At 38.3% G+C, this 22,891-nt stretch overlaps 1 pseudogene; it reads right to left on the bottom strand.

The window, feature by feature from the left end:
• The window catches only part of LOC110317972, an 81,121-nt pseudogene that overhangs the window by 38,792 nt on the left and 19,438 nt on the right, over nt 1–22,891 (bottom strand).

The raw sequence follows: 22,891 nt of genomic DNA, 5'->3' as shown, positions 1-22,891 counted from the left end.
TACTGGAGGATCCAGCAATACCTCTTCTGGGCATATACCCAGAAGATGTTCCCACTGGTAATAAGGGCACATGCTCCACTATAGCAGCCTTATTTATAATAGCCAGAAGCTGAAAAGAACCCAGATGTCCCTCAATAGAAGGATGGGTTCAGAAAATGTTGTACATTTACACAATGGAGTCCTACTCAGCGATTAAAAACAATGAATTTATGAAATTCTTGGGCAAATAAATGTATCTGGAGGATATCATCCTTAGTGAGGTAACCCAAACACAAAAGAAATCACTAGATATGCACTCACTGATAAGTGGATATTAGTCCAGAAACCTAGAATACACAAGATACAATTTGCCAATCTCAAGAAAACCAAGAAGAAGGAAGACCAACATATGGATACTTCATTCCTTCCTAGAATAGGGAACAAAATACCCAGAAAGAAGTTACAAGACAAAGTTTGGAGCTAAGGCGAGACTATCCAGAGACTACCCCACCTGGGGATCCATCCCATCTTCAGCCACCAAACCCATACACTATTGCACATGCCAGCAAGATTTTGCTGAAGGGACCCTGATATAGCAACCTCTTGTGAGGCTATGCCAATGCCTGGCAAGCACAGAAGTGGATNCTCACAGTCAGCTATTGGATGGAACACAGGGCCTCCAATGAAGGAGCTCAAGAAAGTACCCAAGGAGCTGAAGGGGTCTGCAACCCTATAGGTTGAACAACACTATGAACTAACCAGTAACCCTAGCTGCGTATGTAGCAGAAGATGGCCTAGTTGGCCATCATTGGGAAGAGAGGCCCCTTGGTCTGGCAAACTTTATATGCCCCAGTACAGGGGAATGCCAAGGTCAAGAAGTGGGAGTGGGTTAGGGAGCAGGGCAGGGAAGGGTATACGGGACTTTCAGGATAACATTTGAAATGTAAATGAAGAAAATATCTAATAAAAAATGGAAAACATAAACAAAAAAAAATCAAGTGTCTCCTGGTTTTAATACTTACTTGAGAATTTAGATTTAATAAGGCTTACAAGTTAGGATTTTAGTTGCCATTGTTTCTGAACTAAGTTTGCATTGCATTTTCCTTCACAAGGCTGCTCATCTGCGTTCAAAAGAGAACAGTACAGCTGCAAATTGTGTGATTGTCTGACATGTACCACAAAGGTTGTGGGGATTTTGAAGCATGACGCATGTGACAGTGACCTGCCAGTGGGAACTTAGTGAGCTGGGTGGAGACATTTAAGAGCTCCTAGCCAGAGTCTCCTTGAGATACAAACAGATTGGCCATTGCCCAACAGTGCATGGTCAGCCAGGCAGCCAGGGCAGAGGCACAAGCACGGAAATGTTTGGGTTTAATTTTTTGTTTGTTTTTTGTTTTTGTTTTTGTTTTTTAAAATATTTCCTGAAACAGCTATGTACCATGACACCTTGTAGATTCTCCTTCAGTTCTTCAATGATGCTTAAGCAATTCAGGGCTGCTTTGGTGGTCTACCACCTGCAAGATTTTCGGGCATAGTACCACACTACCAGTTAACTTCTTCCCATTGTTGGCTCAAACACCCCCCCCCCCACAGTAGGTCTCCTTCCTCTGATGGACAAGGAACAGGACTAAGATGAGGATACAGCTGCTCTCAGTGCCATTTGAGTCACAAGAAGGCAGGAGGTGGGGATTCACCCACCAGATGTTGGAGTGGCTGCCGTTGGTCCAAGAGTACAGTAAAGCTCTAGGGACTATCCCTTGCAGATGTATAGGCTGTCACAGACATAAACAGATTAGCCACAGGCTTGTCCCTACTGCATTTCCCAGGTCACCTTTTGCTTTATCCCTATGTCTGTAAGTACCTTGGGAGTGTTCCGACCACTCTATGCCAGGTAGTACTCTAACAGGCTGTTCTCCCTGGGGCACCCTTTGCTTCTGCCTGGCTCCCATCTTCATGGTACTAATATTCTCAATGGGTTGGGGGGGAGGAAAGGGCACTTCCTCATTGGTCTCCACAGAAAAGCATTGGGTCCAGGGTGAGGGGCCCAGATTGCTAGTGCAGGATGGCAGGATGTGGTATGTGTGTGAGGAAGCAGTTTTTCCATCTGAAGCTGGGGGCAAGGGACACAGTTATTTGCAAAGTGAGGGGCTCTTCTACAGAATCTGGTTTTCCCAGCCAGACATCTACCCAATCATCTGACAGCACAGCCTGCAGGTTGCAATTGGTAAGATGGTAGATTCCTGTCAGGCAGGGGTCCAAGCTACCTCTAATTCTGTGGGCTGCCTCAAAACCACATGAAGATGATGCGGCCTCTATGAGAGTACTATGGTAGTGAATATGCCATAAGTGATGACTCACTTGGCAATGTGGGCTTCAGAGGAGAAATAAGTTATCTTGGTCAGATCTTTCATCCCAGATAAGGGACAGGCTGAGGCAGGAGGATCTCAAGGTAGAGCCTGCCGGGTAGAGTGACTTCAAGACTGTCTCAAAATTAAATAGTAAAAAGTTAATGAATAATAGAAATAAAAAGAGATAGGGGAAACACAGCTGCTCTTATGTATGTTGGAGGAAAACATTTATTTATTATAAATGAGAGTATACCCAGAGACAGGGACATCTGAGACAGTGTAGAATGGACCTGACCAGACCAACTATGCAATTTAGAGAGTGGAGGAGGGGAAAAGAGGGAGATGAAAATTAGGGGTACCAGGTTCAGCAGCCAAAAGGCCCAATATTACAAAGAACCTGGTTAACATTTTTAGCAATAAAAGTTGGCATTGTTCTTTCAATCAACTAGGACAATCATTCTGGTCCTATTTTGTCTTTCTTACTTTTTGTGGTCTCTAATCCTTTTCTTACCTCTCATGGCCTATCAAGTTAGTAGCAGTTTGAAAATAGCTTCAAAGTCAAGCACCATTTCATCACTTCCTCTTGCTGTCCTCCCCAGTGTTGCATCTGTAGAGTACACAGTGGAGCAATGAGAAAAAAACGATTCTATAAAGATGCTATTTTATGCAAGTGTTTCCTGGTCCATATCTCTGTTTGTATGCCCATGGGTATGTATTAAAGGAAAAACACAATTTATTCTTTCACTGTTGCATGTACTTCTGGTATACTGTAGGAGTTAGTGTATATTAAATGGCTATGTTACAAAGACATACTAGGTTAAGAGCAACTGTAACAATCTTTCACATAGAAGACAAGCAACTGTCAAAGTCATTGGAGTTCAGAGAAAAAGGTCAGGGATACAGAAGCCCCACTTTCTTGTCTCTGCTCAGGAACATATTACTGGGACTTGTTTTTCCTGCATTAAGAATCTAACTTGTCTCTGGACGCCAGTGTTATGAATGTAGATCCAGGCCACAAGGCTGCAGGTGAAACCCTTAACCTCCTATCTTAAAGAATTCATTTGCAGGGTCACACCTGAGGCATACACCTGGCATTGTAAAAGAATGCATTACAGATGTTTAAATTCTATCAAAAAAAGACATCTTTACTGAAAAAGAGGTTTTGCATTTTATAGAGGAATTTTCATATACAAAATATAAATGTTTTATATTTCTCCATTATAATAAAGACTAACAACAACTAAGCACAGGAAAAGTGATAGATGGAAACCCTACATGGTTTCACTTTATCATTTCTATTTCACTTCCTGTCTTTTCTCTATCATTTCCTGTCTTATCTTTATGTACATCATATACCCATACAGATCATTCTTCAAACAGACTTTTTTTCTGAGATCAAAAGAAAATGTATTTCAATTGTTTCATTTGCTAAAATTTGTTAATATGTGGATTGCTGGTTAACAATTTTATACACAGGTATTCATCCCCATCCTTATCCTTCTCTCTCTGCAGATGAAACTCTTCTTGCCAAAATGACCCATACTCTATTTATGTCTTTTTTTTTTTAAACTCAACTATCTTAATTATGATTGCTTGCATGAACATAAGTTACAGCAAGGACCTCTCTGACAAGATATGTCAACCAGTATAATAATAACTTCCATATTAATTATATATTAATTATAAAAGTATTAATTATATATTAATTATAAAAGTAACCAACTACTTTCAAGTTTGATTTGAGGTCCATGCCATAGAAATGAACTCATGTATGACACTGTAAACCTGATAAAGTGCATATTGCTGCAGAGGTCAGAGCCTAAGGCAAGAACACAATAGTGCTGTTTTTCTAAGTGTACATGGTGTCAAACTTCCTTCTACATACTTAGGTTTACAACAATGGACTGGTCCTATTCTCAGCCTTCATCAGAGAAACCTCTTTCTGTAATGGGTGGCAGTGAATACAATTTACAAGATTCACAATTTACCAGAAGATACAGTGGAAATGATTCTGGAATGTTTGGCCCTAAATGGGACATCTGTTACACTCCCAGCACCCCTTAAAACACGAGGAACATCTAGAATATGGAATGGAAAGAATGTAAGAACCAGAGGTTGGTGAAAGTGCTGTGAAACAGTGTCTTCTGCACATAAGATCCCACTGCACTCATGAATTCACGGCACCTTTAGTTACCTATACAAGATTTGCCAATGATTAAGCCTATCACTATTTCATCATGTATGGGGATCATCATTAAGGGACAGTGGGAAATTGGAAAGTTGATCATGTGACAGTAAACTCACTTCTCTTTAAGTCATTAGTGGGAGATAAATACTAAGAATTATATTCTGAAAGTACTATCAGAGCAACTGTAATTTATACCTTCTGCTACCTTATGTTGTGATGATACTTGCATCACTGTATCATAAGCAATGACTTACATGACATCATTGATTTTGAAGTTTGAAAAGATGCACAGTAACACAGGTTTCTTTATTTCACCTAAAATAGAATTCAGATATGAATAACTTAAAAACCAGTATACTAACCACAAGATAAACTGCATTTACTACTATTGCTTAAAATAACTAAAGTTCATTTAATTGAAATTTAAATGATGTCTTTGTTTAATAACCAGATTTTATAATCCTGAAAATTTATTAATCAGTTCTCAAACACAAATATACAATAAGTCCAAAACAATGGAATCTTTAGTTATCTTCCCAATTTTTAGTTATATGCTTTCATCCCCAAATCTCTATCTATAATTACTTTTCAAGATAACACTTTCTAATCTCTGGTTAAATTGAATAACTCCTACTTCATAGATAGGTATTTTCTATAAATTATGAATTCTTAAATATTATGTTATTAATTAAATTGTTCCATACATACCAATTTATAACTCTAATTTTAGACCCAATTTTGTAGTAACTGTAATAACATTTTAAAATATGGATGAGCATCCTAGGAATCTATAATCCTAATCTATAATTCTAATACTCAGACATCCCCCACCAAAAAGCAAAGGTTAGTCATGTGATAAATGTCTCTTTAAAACAATTGCCAGTTGTTTTTCAGCTAATTGTAACAGTAGCTAGATGAAGGGAAAAGATATTTCACATGTTTGGATGAGAAAAAAAGAGGTGGTAATATTGGTCTTTATATTAGAGTTAAGAGACTCAGCTAGATTATGAATACAGGGCTGGTATATAATGGTATGTGCTAAAGTAGGAGAGAAATATTTCAGAATTTTTATTTCAATGTTTATACAGAATTGAAATTGAATCCTAGAACAATTCAAGAAGTTAAAACAGAAGCCATGCCAGGCGTGGTGGCGCATGCCTTTAATCCCAGCACTTGGGAGGCAGAGGTAGGTGGATTTTTGAGTTTGAGGCCAGTCTGGTCTACAAAGCGAGTTACAGGACAGCCAGGGCTAGACAGAGAAACCCTGTCTCGAAAAAAAAACAAAACAACAAACAAACAAACAAACAAACAAAAAAAACAGAAACCATTATGAAGCTAACATGAAAGAACACTCTGCAAGATGAAAACCTTAGTTTATTGTGTAGGCTGTGTTTCCATGGGTCATCCCTTCATCTCAGATGAAGACTAAGGTAAAAAAAAAAAAATCTCCCCTAGATTTGTACATTTTAGTGAAACACATGTAATTGCTTTTGTGTTGATAGGCATCTCTGAGACTTTACTCGCCAAAAACTTTTATGAAGATATCTGATACTAGACAGTGAGATTTTAGTGCTTGCTAAGACAATCATAGGCTCTACAGAGAAGACCTTACTACTGATGTTTAGTAAAATTGACAATGCCAAATTGTCTTCTAAGAAATTACGTGTGTGTGTGTGTGTGTGTGTGTGTGTGTGTGTGTGTGTGTNTAGATAGATAGATAGATAGATAGATAGATAGATAGATAGATAGATAGATAGATAGATAGAGCCATACGTACATGAATGTTACTCTAGGCCATAATCAAAGAAGTCTTCCTTTTGTAGTAAATTTAGAGATCATGGCTGTTCAAAGTTCTAAGAAAACATGACTGCTGTGGGTTAATCCTATATAAGACTTAGGCCAACCTTTTCATGCTTTAAAATACATAATGGAAGAGAATCAGAAGGTAGGAAAAGGGCTATGAAATACCATGTACTGGGTCTCACACAGCCATTTCAAATTAATTCACAGCATTTGCACTGGACCCATAAATGACTGTCCCTGTCAATAGTCAATATTCAAAAGGTCCTACCCATCCTTGCTGAACCATATTGCTTTCTGATAGATTCTAGAAGGGGAAATCATTGCATTTATCTTTGTAACCACTGGTGGATTACACTAGCCTCCAATGGCTACTTCTAACCCAAAAGTCACAGAGGTTTCCCAGAGTAATTTCAGCTCACAAAACACACCAAGATGATTGGGAAATAAATTCATGGGAAATGTAGATGATGGGTAGGAAATGCATAAAAGAAGGAGGAGCTAAAGTGATCAGAATGCATTATATGTGTGCATAAAATTTTCAAAAGCTGAACCCAATTAATAAAAATACTACCACTACTACAAGCATTGCATTTAGAGATGGGTAGCAACTGTCACTAAAGATGTCCCAGACAGACAGGGGATTAAAACTAATAATAAAAGCAGAAGAGAAACAATGCATGTTACAGGCATAATCAACATTTCTACTGCCCCTATCTCTGTCAATTGCTGATATCTAATATCACTATTCTAGGGGATTCAGAAAAGACTTCTTCAAAGTCAATAAATTTCATTTTCTGTGATAAGAAAGCATATTTGAATACTTAAGAAATTAGCAGAATGTGATTTCTCACTTGTAAAAATTCCAAATTACCAATAGTTAAACTTCTGTTATCTGGTGTTCTAACAGTGTGCTAACCTCTACTTCCACTTGTCTTAAAAACTGCATGAAATAATGAGGGAATCTGCAACAATATTAATTTTCTGTAAACTCATTTTTATATTTCCATTATTAGCTCTCATTAGCTCTCTGTGTCAACTGCAATTAAACCTCTGTACGAAGAAGGTGTTTTAAATTCTAAGGTGTTTTAAATTCACGTGTGTGTGTGTGTGTGTGTGTGTGTGTGTGTGTGTGTGTGTGTGTGTGTGTTGTACAGAGAAATCTGAGCACAGATAAGTGCATACTCTCTCACTTTCTAGGCCTTCATGGATTAATCATGGTGATGGCTTGTGGTGATTCAGGTGTTATGTGAGATGCAATTTCAAAAGAGAAACATGTATCTCTGTTGGAAACTAGAAACATAGAACACCCTAAGACAAAAAGCAAAGTCAAAAGATTAAAAACAGTCTCACTTCAACTGCTACCTAAGATTGTAATTTCAGAGGGAAGCTATATTTCTTACCATAAATTCACAGTGTCATGAATTTCATCAAGTTATAAAGTTTCTCAACATGTCCCATCAAGTGCCTATTGTACAGTATCTAAGTCCAGAGTCTTTCTCGAGCCATGCACTGATTTTTTTCCAAAAAAAAAAAAAAAAAAAAAAAAAAAAAAAAAAAAAAAAAAAGAAAAAAGAAAGAAAGAGAGAAAGGGAATTACATAAATGTACTTTGACCTAAACCTGCAGGAGTAAGGATCCCAAATGGCCAAGTGTCCAGAGATAGAAACAGATGAGAAATAAAGAAAAATACTAATAAAGATGACAAAAAAAGAAAAAAAAAACTATGTCCAGGAGATCTATAGTAAGCTGATGACTCATGTCAAACAAGTTTATTAAGAAGTACAACATTCTGGAGACAGCTTTATCAGGCTCCTGTCAGCAAGCTCTTGTTGGCATCCACAATAGTGTCTGGGTTTGGTGGTTGTTTATGGTATGGATCTCCAGGTGGGGCAGTCTTGGGATAGTCATTCCTTCAGTCTCTCTTCCAAACTTTATCTCTGTAACTCTTTCCATGGGTACTTTGTTCTCCCTTCTAAGAAGGATTGAAGTATTCACACTTTAGTCTTCCTTCTTCTTGAGTCTCATGTGTTTTGCAAATTGTATCTTGGGTATTCTGAGCTTTGGGGCTAATACTCACTTATCAGTGGGTGCGTATCATGTATGTTCTTTTGTGATTGGGTTAACTCACTTAGGATGATATCCTCCAGATCCATCTATTTGTCTAAGAATTTCAAAAATCATAGTTTTTGATAGCTGCATAGTACTCCATTGTGTAAACTTGCCTCATTTTCTGTATACATTCCTCTGTTGGGGGACATCTGGGTTCTTTCCAGTTTCTGGCTATTATAAGTAAGGCTGCTATGAACATAGTGGAGCATGTGTCCTTATTACATGTTGGAGCATCTTCTGGGTATATGCCTAGGAGTGGTATTGTTGGAACTTCTGGTAGTACTATTTTCAATTTTCTGAGAAAATGCCAAACTGATTTCCAAAGTAGTAGTTCCAGCTTGCAATCCCACCAGCAATGGAGGATTGTTCTTCTTTGCCTGACAAATACAGAAGTGGATGCTCACAGCAATCCATTGGATGGAGCACAAGGTACCCAATAAAGGAGCTAGAGAGTGCCCAAGTAGATGAAGGGGTTTGCAGCCCCATAGGAGGAACAACAATATGAACTAACCAGTACCCCCAGAGCTCCCTGGGACTTAACCACCAATCAAAGAAAATACATGGTGGGACTCATGGCTCTAGTTGCATACGTAGCAGAGGATAGCCTAGTCGGTCAGCAGTGGGAGAAAAGGCCCTTGGTTCTATGCTCCAGTATAGGGAATGCCAGGACCAGGAATCAGCAGTGGGTGGGTTGGGGAGCAGGGAGAAGGGGGAGCAGATAGGGGGATTCTGGAGGGGAAACTATGAACGGGGATAACATTTAAAATGTAAATAAAATATCTAATAAAAAAGGAAAGAAAGGAAGAAGGAAAGAAAGAAAGAAAGAAAGAAAGAAAGAAAGAAAGAAAGAAAGAAAGAAAGAAAGGAAGGAAGGAAGGAAGNAGAAAGAAAGAAAGAAAGAAAGAAAGAAAGAAAGAAAGAAAGAAAGAAAGGAAGGAAGGAAGGAAGGAAGGAAGGAAGGAAGGAAGGAAGGAAAAAGAAGTACAACATTCTGTACATTTAGGGGCAAGCAGCCACTGTCAAAAGGGGGTTAAGTCAGACATGGTTGGCAAAAGGAAGAGAGGATCCCACAGACTCAGCTGTCTAAGTGCTGAGAACCACAGCCCAGCCTCATCTTTCACTCCTTTCAGGTATGGGTTTTAGCCCTAGACTGGTCTTGCCAAGTCTGCTCCTGGACAAGGACATAGAACTAAAGATTTGTTTATTCTTTCATCAGGGTCTCTGAGAAAACCTTGGGTCACTCTGGCTCCCCACCACATGTATAAGGTAATTTTTTAGATAAACTGTGACCAGATGAGGTAAAAAGAATTAGACTCTATTTGAGAACATATAGAGAATATAATATAAAAACCTACATGACTCTAGAATATATATAACTATATTTTTATAATAACCAATATAACATATATTCAGCTATACAATGAAAGACATAGAATATATACTTTATACCTGTGAACCTATTTAGAAATTACTAAATTCTGGAAGCTAGATATTAATATCTCTTATTCTCAAAAATTAAACCTGAAACCTGAGGTTAAATTAGCCACTAAGGAGCACATACCCACTAGAGCAAACAGGATTTGAACTGACATTAATCTGCCAACAAGGCTTGTGTAATTGAGATCATAAAATAGAACAGTCTGACCTCTTAGTATTTTAAATATGTATAGGGATAGATTTCCATGTTTTTATTATTAAATGGTGGAAAACAAAGAAAATATGTCAAGTCAACCATGTTCAAACTTTATTTTCAGTTAAAGATCCTGTGGCTGGTGAAGGTTTCATAATACACCCAGTTCTTTGAATCCAGAGGATAATTGAATTGGTCCTTGATTTGTTACTGGAATTTGAATAAACAACAGTTCACCCTAGATTGTTATGAAGAAAACAAAAGCAACTTACTGCCCTAAGCCAAGAGATATTCACTTTGAAAACTATCATTAGGACTGTCAAACTCTGTTCAGTGTCTTGGATCATTTTCACTCATTAGTGAGTAAGATCCCATGCCATCAAGTATCAAGTGGAAAGCATAGGACTCTGGACTTTTCAATGTTGATGTAAAATATGACTAGAATTGTTAGTCCCTGTTGAAACGCCCCTTCATTTTCCTCTACTAGGTAGAAACAGTGAGACTTACATAAAAAATGGGATACAGGATAATCACTCGAATAAGTAGTAACAAATAATAAATAAAACACATGGAAATTTGATATTTTAGAACATGTATATCTAAATTTAATTCCCTTTGTAGTAGAACTTTTACCTGGAAATCATAGAATTTACTGTAATCTTCCATGCATGATGAAAACTCAATATAGTAGCAGAAATAATATTAATGAAAAAATTGCTGCATACCCAGTAGTAGATGTCCAATAGAAATCATATTCAATGGCATCTTTGGAGGATCCTTGACACATAATGTCCTGTCGGTGCCTTTCTTTAATTTATTTAAATTTTCTTTTTAAAAATTTAAAAATATTTCTTCTCTTCTGTTTTCCCATATGGGTCCTTTGTATACACACACACACACACACACACACACACACACACACACACACATCATTGCTTCTGGATTTCTGCTTTCATGAGATTACTGAATGTGTGAACAAGTAGGGTCCCTGCTGCCGACTGGACTCTGTCGTTCCCTCAACCCACAGGAGAACTCAGAGTCCCAGTATTCAGATGAGCAAGGAGTCAGCAAAAAGTGACAAATGGACACTGACACAGAAAGAGTGCTGTATCTGAATGTAATTTCTCAAAACGAGCATCAGAGTTATATTACAGAAGAAAACAAAGAAGTTAGGTGACACATCAGCCAAGGTACATTGAAGTTATCTGACACAAAACAGAGGAATGCATACATAAAGATTAGCAGGAACCTGGCAGGGGTTACAACTGAGATAAATGATGGCCCTTTCTAAGGTACGCCATTATAGGAGCCAGGTGAGGATTTCACACCCTAATCACAATTTATGCTATTCCTCTGAGCCTTGTGAAAGCTTGAGCCAGGGGGGTTCTGCTCTTGCTGACCTTTTCATTAATAATGCAATGCTGTAGTTCCTCCTTAAACCACAACCCTCATTCTTCCTAGGCCACTGAAAGTTCTTAGATATGGGAGCAACTTGGCTGCTCTTTTAAGTGTTTATAGGGAATCTCTAATTGTCAGAAGACCTCACCAACTTTCTTCTAATATTCAGCTTTTGGGCTTGCCACACAGACTTCACTGGAGTGGGTGTGGCAGGTACCCATATTTATATTTGTTCGTTGTGCCTTTTCTTAAGCTCTTTTCATTTTGTTTGTGTGCTTTGACCTATTCTGATTCTAATATATGGGGAAGGGATTCTTTAGTGATGAGAAGGTTTACAAATGTGGAAGAAAAATAAAAAAGGGTAGGTGACATGAATAATCATAATGCATTATTGTATGCATATTCAATTATCAAATACATCTCATCATTAAAAAATAAATAAATAAGTTACTTTAAGAAAAAAAAAACAGAAATAATTATGAATCCTTTCAGGCAGTAGGTGACAAGTTGCTCACAGATTTGATCCCCAGAAGGAGCCAACCATCAGACTGAGTTCAGGGAACCTGGGTTGGGGAGCTGGCAGAAGGACTGGAGGAGCAGAGGGGGATTGCAACCCCATAGGAAGAACAATGTCAGCTGACCAAAGCACCCAGTACTCCCAGGGATTAGACCACCAACTGAGGAGTGTCCAGGGAGGGATCCTGTCTCCAGATTCATATGTAGAAGATGATGGCCTTGTCTGACATCAATTGAAGGGGAAATCCTTGATCCTGTGGAGGTTTGATGCCCCAGCATAGGGGAATGCTAGAGCTGTTGAGTGGGTGTGGGGAATGGGTAGGGGAGCACCCTCATCGAGGCAAAGGAGAGGGGCAGGAAGGATATGGAATCGGGCCTTTGTAGTGGGTTACACAGGAAGGGGGATATAATTTGAGATGTAAATAAATGGAATGATTAATTTAAAAAAAAAAAGATGGAAAACACAGGAACCTTCATTTGGCAGATATTTTCCTGGAAACAGTTTCTGAACAGTAATGCTTTGCAAAAGACTCTAAGCAGTAGTAGTCCTTGTGAACTGAAGAAAAAAATAAGATTTTGAATAAAATGAGGTAACTGGATATTCCAGAAAAATATTCCCCGTAGACAAAAAGAAATGCAGAAAATAACCTATGTGATCACACTAACAGTGGATTGGCATTGAAACTTTCTCTAGCCTTGAAGGAACAGCCAAAGAAAATTATTGCAGACACTGTAAAAATTACTGTGGAATATCCTCATAAGACTCAAAGCAGAGCTACCAGAGATGGACCTAGGGAGACTGTATATTTCCTGTTATTTAATCTTCATTGTACATGTGTGATATAACCAGTAGTCTCATTATGCCATCTCACCAGTGAGAGAATTGATTAAGTGATGTATCCAATATCTCAGAGATAATTAAATAGCATTATAGATTCCCCATTAGGTTGAATAGTAAAGCAATCATTTTCGATTTACCATCTATATTACCTGAAATTTTCATCATACTGTCCCTAGGACCCTATCCAACCTTTTTTTTAATTGGAATGTTTAGAATGGCCCAAGTCAATTAATTTAGCTAAAAAGATACAACAAAATATTATGAGAACTAGGTTGGATTTTATGTAGTTTAGTAGCAACTCATGAATATTGTCTAAAAGGGAAACAGAATAGAAAATTTCAGTTTTTGATATCTTCTTTCATATGCACCATCTTTATAGACTTGCTTCTCTTTTTTCATCCAAAATATAGAAAGTTCCCATTACTGTCTTTTGAGTTTATAGTTTATTTTTCTAGTATATAAAAACCAACCCTCTAAGTCTAACTAGACAAGGTTGTGGAAGGACTGCTTGTTGGCAAACTTTGGGTCTGGTATTTTATCAATGAGATGCAGATAGAGTTGTGTGGTAAAATGGCTTGAAAGTAAGGATTGCACAAGATTGTTGAAAGCAATCTGAAATGAAGCTCTACAACCATCCCATCTGCTGACACCAAACCCAGTCACTTGCTGATGCCAAGAAGTTCTTGCTGCCAGGAACCTGATGTAGCTATCTCCTGAAAGGCTCTGTCAGAGCTGGACCAATACAGATGTGGGTTGGACACAGCCAAACATTGGGCTGAGTGTGGGGATCCCAATGGAGAAATTAGAGCAAGGACTGTAGGAGCTGAAGGGGTTTGCAACCTCATAGGAAAAAGTATACTATCAACCAACCAGATCCCCAGAGCTCCCAAGGACTAAACCACTTACTAAAGAGTACATAGGGCTCCTCCGAATATGTAGCAGAGGATTGCCTTATCTGGCATCACTGGGAGGAAAGCCCCTTGGCCCTGGGGAGTCTTAATAACCCAGGATAAGGGAACACTAGGGCACTGAGGCAGAAGTGGGTGGGGGAGGCAGCGGAGAGGGAGAAGGGAATAGGGTGCTTGTGGAGGGGAAACTAGGAAGGGGGATAACATTTGACATGTAAATAAGTAAAATAACCAATAAAAAAAAGACATCTCTCAATAGCATAGCAAAGTTTCATCATCACCATAATTGGGGAGAAACTTGCTTTTTATTTAATGGATTGGTTGGAAGATTGACTGACTGATTTAATATGTATGCTCACATGTGCACACTGATGCCAGAGCCACATGTGCGATATCAAAAGAAAACTTAATTGAGTCATTTCTGTTCTTCTACCACATGAGATTGAACTCAGGTTATCATGCTTGGCAACAAACACCTTTACTAACTGAGCCATCTCCCCAGCATGAGAGCACTTGGTTCTTTATATGCAGATATAACATGGACATAAGACATCTCTGGAGTTTTTAATAACAAGCTACAGACTCAATGTGCAGTGCATAGATCACATATGTAGGTATTGGAATCACATGGTTTCCTGTATGTCTCCACAGGAGAATGATCCTGAATTTGCCACTTATGAGGTTAAAACACTTGTCTTGTGTATGTATCTTGACTGTTGTTCTTATGCTTATTATTAGTTACAAAAAGATAAGATTTTAACCTTGGTGGTGAAAATCGTTTGCGAACTGTAATCTATTTATAGAACAATATTAATTTCCCAAATATGTTTAACAAAACATTAATCTCCAGAGATGGGTTCTGTAAATAAAAATAAATTTTGGAATAATTATTTGTAGCACACACATGCTTTCTCTCAAAGAAACACAGGATATATTACTATTTTCAAAAAGTAATGTCAAGTCCTATAGTGAAGAACCTATTAAGCATTTTATAACTTCTAACATATAATGTTTAATTTCCTTTAGTATTAGAAAAACAATGCAAATATGAACAAAAAGAAAAATTATCAAAGTGATGAATAGTTTGTTGGCTCATCTAACAGAATAGAAAAAAATGATAATTTCCTTAATACTGAATTATTAATGATATTGAATACATATTTTTCTGTCCATAAGAGATTAACAATTTCTACAGAACACAATTGTCCTATGTCTAGTTTCTAATGGTACAAATTTCTCCAAAGAATAACATCCAATAAATATTGTCTGAATATTAGCTAAGTAGAAAATTCTGGGATAAGTGATAGACTATCATTCCTGTAAGACTCAATGTGACTGTAGTGCTCAGAAATGTGCTTCATCTATCCTCAGATTTTGATTCACTACTAAGACTGAACTAAGCTATGCCACCTTAACAAGCAACTCTAAAATTTTATTAATTTATTACTAGTAAGACACTTGATCAGCTGTTGTTCGATTTTATTCTACCTTTAGTCTATGACCCAAACTGACCCAAAAGTATTGTGTGGAACATTTCATTTCATAAACAGGGAAAGGAGTTATGAAACACACTACTTAATTCATGTTGTTGTCCACATGAGTCTGCTGGCTAAGATTGATGATTCTGAAACAGAGAAATTTAGTATTTCTTCAGACTTTGAAGCAATGTATGCAATGCTAATTTAGTTTTCTGATCTTCCTCTGCCACAACTACTCCAAGTCTAGAACAAATTTGACTTAAAGGGCTGCTTCTTCATAGAGTGTTTCCCATCTTGTGAAAGAATCATGCATATTTTTTTAAAGTTCAACTCAAAAGATTCTTTGCAAAATTTATTGGTCAAACTAGTTAAATGAGGGACCATTACATCACTAGAGAAGAGAAGAATAATCTCTATGCAGTAAAAGATGCACCTTTTCAAACCAATAATGGTTTATGAAGTGTGAACGCTCACTTGACAAGGGAATATACATGATGTATGGGATTTTGGAAAATAAGTATTTTCCAAATCTATGAATATTTGCTTTACTGATAACATGTGAGTGCTGGCTTCTTTTATGTGAACTTGACACTAGCTAGAGTCATCTCAAAGGAGGGAACCTCAATTAAGGAATGTATCCATATTATAGGCAATGCAGGCAAATTGCAGGGAATTTTCTTAGTGATGAATAAGAAAGGACACCATACACTGAGGAAGAGGTCACCCCTGGGCTGGCAGTTCAGGGTTCTACAAGAGAGCTCGCTTAACAAGGCTGAACAAGCCATGGAGAGAAAGCCAGTGAGCAGCAACCCTCCATGGCTTCTGCATCAGCTCCAGCCTACAGGTTCCTGCTGTGTTTGAGGTCCTAGCCTGACTTCCTTCAGTGATGAACAGTGACAGAATAGTAAACCAAATAAACCCTTTCCTCTCCAAGTTGCTTTAGACACAATACTTACAGCAATACTCACCTAAACTAAGATACCATTCTATATTCATTTGTGTAGACCCTCCCCTTCCCATTGGTCCCTTTGCTCCTAGATAGTTTTACCTTCACTTTCATGAAATATATAGTGCATCTGTAGCTAAGTGATATTAATTATAATCACAACTTGTACAGCCACTACTACATGTGTCCCAAATTTCCCATCATCCCACATAAAAGTTTACTAAATATTAGCATTAACTTCTTCTATCCTACATCTTAATTTTATTTTACTATCAGTTGAGTAACAGCCAATTCATAGTGTAAGAATGGATAACAGTCAGGCAGTGGTGGCACATACCTTTAATCCCAGCACTTGGAAGGCAGAAGCAAGCAGATTTCTGGGTTCGGGGCCAGCATGGTCTACAGAGTGAGTTCCAGGATAGCCAGGGCTACACAGAGAAACCTTGTCTTGAAAAAAAATTAGAATAACAATAATGGTTCATTAAGGAAAACATCCCTCTGGTCAAGAGAGTAAAATCATGCTTTGTACTCACTGATAAGTGGATATTAGCCGAAAAGTTCAGAATACACAAGATTCAATGCACAGAGCATATGAAGCCTAAGAAGAAGGAAGACCAAAATGTGGATGCTTCTGTGCTTCTTAGAAGGGTGAACATAATACTCACAGGAGGAAATATGGAGACAAAGTGTGGAACAGAGACTGATAGAAAGTCCATCCAGAGGCTCCCTCACCTGGGGATCCATCCCATATACAGTTATAAAACCTGGATGCTATTGAGGGTCCCGGGAAGTGCTTGCTGGTGGAAGTCTGATATGGCAGTCTCCTGAAATGGTCTGCCAGAGCCTGACAAATACAGAGGCAGATGGTTGCAGACAATCATTGGACTGAGAGGAGGGAGCGATGGAGGAGCTGGAGAAGGGACTGAAGGAGTTGAGGGGTTTTCAGTCTCATGAAGGGAGGAACAGTGTCAGTAGGCCATACCCCTGGAGCTCCCAAGGACTGGACCACCAACCGAAGAATACACATGGAGGGATCTATGATGCTGGCCGCATATGTGGCAGAGGATGGCCTTGTTGGATATCACTGAGAAGCGACAACCGTGGGCCTGAGAGTTTTCAATGCCCCAGTGTAGGGAAACACAAGGGTGGGAAGACAAGAGTGGGTGGGGGAGTGAGGGTGTACCCTCATAGAGGTAGGGGGAGGGAGAATGGGATAAGGGACTTCCAAAGGGGGAGACCTGGAAAGGGGAAAACATTTGAAATGTAAATAAATAAAATTATCCAATAACAATTTTAAACAAAAAACAAAAACAAAACAACAAACAAACAAACAAACAGAGAATAAAATCACTAGCAGGAGTGGAGACCTAACATTCTGGTTGACTGAATCAACTATCTAGCCAAGGAACCACTTCTTGGTAAGGTAAGACTACCTCTAGGAAGACAGGCTCTCCTTAATCCATTCTAAATATTTAGGCAGAAAAACATATTTCTTTAATGAGATACTATGCTTTTCTCTCCCAAATATCCGACCTGCCAGTGGCACTCCTATCAGTTGAGAAGGTGTGAGGTTGGGCTGTTTCTGTACATCTCTCAGAAAAGATCCTATTTCCCTTTTTATTTTACTGTTTGCTTCTCTGAATGCCAGCCACCAATGTACGCTTTTGCTGATAATTGTGGTGTCTTTACTCTTTCCTCAGAGTCACCCTTCCCCAACTGATGGAGTTTCTTGGTGTTATGTGTTGGTGCTGCCAAGTTGTTTTTCACAGCCCTTGAATTTTGTCATTCTTTCAAGGAGTAAAAAGGATTGTGATGCTGTTACATCGTCACACTGCTAATGCTTTAATGCTAGTACTCCTTCATGCATGATTCAAATCTCCACCCTAGAAATGTAATGAAATAAATATTTCATATGTACATGATTTCATATATAGCATTATTATACGTAGTGTGCTTTTGAGAGGCCTGATGTTATTTTTATTAGTGATAATGGTATTGATAATAGACAGCAAAGGTCTGTGCTAATCAGAAAAAGCCAAGAAAAAGGTAGCTTGGAGCGTTAAGACACAGTGACAAAGTCATCCCTTGATTGGCTTTCCTGGATTAGTTCCCACGAATGCATCAAGTAACTGATCTTAATTTGTTATTTTCAAATGGATTTCCTGCCAAGGGAAAAGCTATCCATTCATTGCAAATCATTAAATGAGTTCTCTAGTATGAATGAACCCCTAGAGGATTGGGCAGGGCAGTGTGTCTCTGTTTTCTGAGGCTTGTTCGCTCAATAGATGGAAGGTTCACAGATCTGAGATGCAGAAAGGAAGGAAAATTCACACTGATTCAGATCCTTCTGTAATAAGTTTCTCAGCTCATTTACAATGATTTTGTACTGTAAGATAGTGTCAATAGACATCTATATACCAAGGTAGCAGGATCAGAATGCCCATATTTTACTCCTAATCCTTGCTTGAATATGCTCTTCATGCACTCAGTTTTTCATTCGGTAAATATTTATTAGCATTGCATGTTGCCAGTGTCTGACATGACTAAAGGTGACATAATCTATAAGTGAAAAATCCTATAAAAAAATAAATAAAACAGTAAACTATGGACAGAGATTAAACAGTAAATTTATCATCCCGAAATAGTACTATCTAACTTCAAGGGATTATTGTAGCAGAGACCCACATACATCAATCAATAGAATAATTAACCAATAAGGAGTGTTTTGAACTCATGAAGTAATAAATGTTCTAGTAAGTCTGAGGTGGCGTGAATCATATCTTTATACTGACCTACTTTCATTTATCAAGTAGAAAATTAAACAAACAAGCAACCAAACAAACCATGACTCTTCAATTAAATACCCCAGGTATGCAATTTGGAAATCTGTCCTTGGCAGCAAGAATACATTCCTGACATTTCAATTATATATTCATTTTCAGTTATTTATCTATGGGATTCAAACTTCTCCACTGCCTGGTGTGAATTACGGAAAGATACTTGCAAAATCCTAGCTCTACTTTCTCTTCCAGGATCTCAGGAATTGGCTGAATTTAGAAGCATCACCCACCACTGAAGCTGATGATGAGTCCTGGCTGCAGGCTTCAGCCTAGTTTGTTTGGATTTCCAGGAAAGGGTAGCAGCTTGTCTCACTTTGTCTGGGGAATTCAGTGTGCATGCTGGTGTCCTACATGCTAATGATACTCCTACTTGTTGTCACAACATTCCTTTATGGACCTGAAATCTCATATACTACTAATGGGCATTTCAAAACATAAGTGAGTAGCACTTGTAAGTCTTACAACTAGCCTTTGGATTGTTCCATTGCAATGTAGATGGCAGTTCAGTATTCACCCCATCTGAGAATATTACTATGATGAGATTCAACTTGAAATTTTAGATCTGCTATGTATAGTGAGAGTACAAATAGTATTTGCTTATCATTTTAATGATTGTTTGCATGTGACTCTATAGTCAGTAAGTTGATATCTAAAGAAACTTAGGGCAGAAAAATAACACTCATAGCTTCTGTGATATTCCAGGTTATTAGTCAAAGCATGGAAGTAAAGACTTTATCCCTCTTGACTAGAGATTCAAAAGAAAAAGAAAACAAAGAAACTTATTCTAAGGAAGAGATGCTGATCTGAAATGGGTCTTCTAGACTTGATGTGGCTTCAGTTTCTCTGTTTCATAACTGCAGATTGGTAAGCAAAATAAAGACACCAAAAATAATTACAAGCTCATGGCAGGTGTTCTTGGCTGTAAGAAAGTATTGTAGAGGAGCCTCATTTCACCCTATCTAAACAACCATCTGAAATACGCATTCACATATGGACTGTAGAAGCATTGTCCAAAATAGTATAACTGCATTTTAGTAACTGGGACTTGAAGCTTTGAGCAAGGTTAAACAACTTAATTTCGTGTTATAGCCCACAGCCTCATACCCTACCAGTACGTTCCTTTTCTTTACCTGTCTTTGCTGGAACTTGAACTAAAGGATATAAATAAAGTGGTCTCTGGAATATAGGAGTCCTTTCAAGACTGGTAAATATAGTATAGAGACACATGTTCAAAGTAAGTTTATAACTATTTTTATAAGCTGCATTTAACTTACTAATCTCTTTATTGTGATATTTTCAATGGCTCAAATTGATTATGAGTATATAACTTAGATTGATTTATATAATTTTACAAATCTGGAGGGAACTGCAACGTTTATTTTTAACCATCTGTACCTGTGTCTCAATTCTAATGCCTGTCCTTGGCTTCACAGCAAAGGCTTAAGTTCTGTTCTTGAGTGCACTAGGTTATTAGGGCCAGCACTTCTGGCCCAAATACATATGAAGTCTACAATATAATTGTGTGGTGGATGGCCCACATGACATAAAACCAATTCTGAGATTTTGCCTAGAATTTCTGTATTCTTTGAATTCTCATGTTTTCTGGCAAGATTTAACAGTATACTACAATAATAAATCTTTTGCCTGTGAATCTATGTTTCTGAATGTGCTTTTGGGGAAACCATTACAAGAAAATGTCATATGATAAGGCCAAGTAGGTTGTCATAAATGCTAGTATTTCCTTTCCTCTTACCTAAGGTAACTTGTGTTTCCTGAATTAAATTCATATTGTACTTTTTTATTTGCCATTTATTTTAGACCTGTTTTTTAATTACTTTGAAATAAATTGCCTTGAATTAAGAGTATGCTTTAGGAGTCTAGGTGAAACTTTATTGATTCCACTAATCTTGGTCCTATCAGATTGAAATCAAAGAACCATATAAGACTGTGATCTCCCATGTAGGCTCTATGTCCAGATGACTGGCTATCATAGAATTCATTCCTTGCAACTGGAAGAAATTCTTCATTTCTTTGTTGGCTATTTCCCATCCTCCCAAAGGCTGATCTTGATTCCTTGTTCACTTGCCTTAAGTTCATATCAATCTACTTCCATGTTAATAGCAATCATTCCCTTCATTTCCTGTCTGGTTTCTTTGGAGAATTGGTTTGCTTTAGGCCAGTCTCATCCAGAGCAATCTCCCTTTTGAATAAACTCAAAGTCATGTGATTAAGAAGATTTATTACAATTAAAATCCATCTTCTGCCAAATAATACAACATAATTAGAAGAACCATAGAATGCAAGGTAAGTTCCACTCACACACGAGAGGAAGGGAATATACTGGAGATATACAAGATATGTGGGAATCTTAGAGGTCATCTGAAAGTTTTTCTGTCATATGTATACGGTCCTCTATACTGACTACGTGCATAAATCTTTGCTAGAGTTCTGCTGTACAATATAACATGACTGGATTTTAAGGGATGGTGATTTTGGTGGAGTTAGTCACAACTGTAGTTGTTATTATTTCACTTAAAAAAATCTTCCTTGCCTTCCGATCATCACCAGCACCGGGGCACCTTGGGCACTGACTCAGCGGATACACCCATGGTCCCTAGAGGACTGCCCATGTGATCTTAGGATCACTGATGAGAAGAATACTTCATCTGCTCCCATCCAATTGTGCACTAGACCTGAGACAGCACTAGGGAAGCAGAGAACCGGCCTGACTAGTGATACAAGTTCCTTCTGGTCAGCGCCAACACCAGGGCACCTAGGGCACTGAGTCTGCGGACACCCCCACGGTCCCTAGAGGACTGCCCACACATTTTTAGGATCATTGGTGAGTAGAACGCTACATCTGTTCCAATCCAATTGTGAAGGGCCTGTGACAACAGGAACAAGGACACCAGAGCCTTCCTGACCAGAGGATCGGGTTCTTTTGATCAGTGCTGGTTAACCTTGGTGTCAAATGGACCAGACAGCTCCAAGGTTCTCAAAGGAGACACGACTTCAGACACTGTAACATGCCCAGGATCTTAGGACAACAGGATCCCAGGAAAACAGGAGCTGGGTCACACCAGAGTCTCAGAGCAGCTTGACTGCCAAGAACTCTGACACACCCAGAATATCAGGTTCACAGGAGCCCACAATCAAAGGAATCACAGAGAAAGCAGGACTCTGAGGAGTCCTGAATCAGCTGGGATTATAAGAAGGACAGGCTCCAATCAGATGTATTGAGGGCATCAAGCACTTGAGATAATCAGATGGCAGGAGGCCTAAGAACAGAAGCAACAGAAACCAAGGTTACTTGGTATCATCAGAACCAAACTCTCCCACCAGAGCAGGTCTTGGATACACCATCACACCAGAAAATCAACACATGGATATAAAGTCACTTCTCATGATGATGATGGAGGAGTTTAAAAAGGAAATACAGGAAAACACAGGTAAACAGCTAGAAGTCTTTAAAGTGGAAACACTAAAATCCCTTAGAGAGTTTCAGGAAATCACTGATAAACAGGTAGAAAGTCTTAAAGAACAAGAGGAAAACACTTCTAAACAAGTAGAGAAGTCCTTAAAGAAGAAACACAGAAATCCCTTAAAGAATTACAGGAAAACACAGGTAAACAGGTGATGGAATTGAACAAAACCATTCAAGACCTAAAAAGGGATGTGGAAACAAACAAACAAACAAAAAAGCAAACAAACAAACAAAAACCCCGAAGTGAAACAACTCTGGGGTTGGAAACCCTAGGAAAGAAATCAGGAACCATAGATGCCAGCATCAGCAACAGAATACAAGAGATGGAAGAGAGAATCTCAGCTGCAGAAGATTCCATAGGGAACATGGGCACAACAATCAAAGAAAATGCAAAATGCAAAAAGATCCTAACTCAAAACATCCA

Source organism: Mus pahari, chromosome 3 (assembly GCF_900095145.1).
Source record: "Mus pahari chromosome 3, PAHARI_EIJ_v1.1, whole genome shotgun sequence".
NCBI lineage: Eukaryota > Metazoa > Chordata > Mammalia > Rodentia > Muridae > Mus > Mus pahari.
Note: the sequence above shows the minus strand (reverse complement) of the source record. Positions and strands in the feature narration are given on the sequence as shown.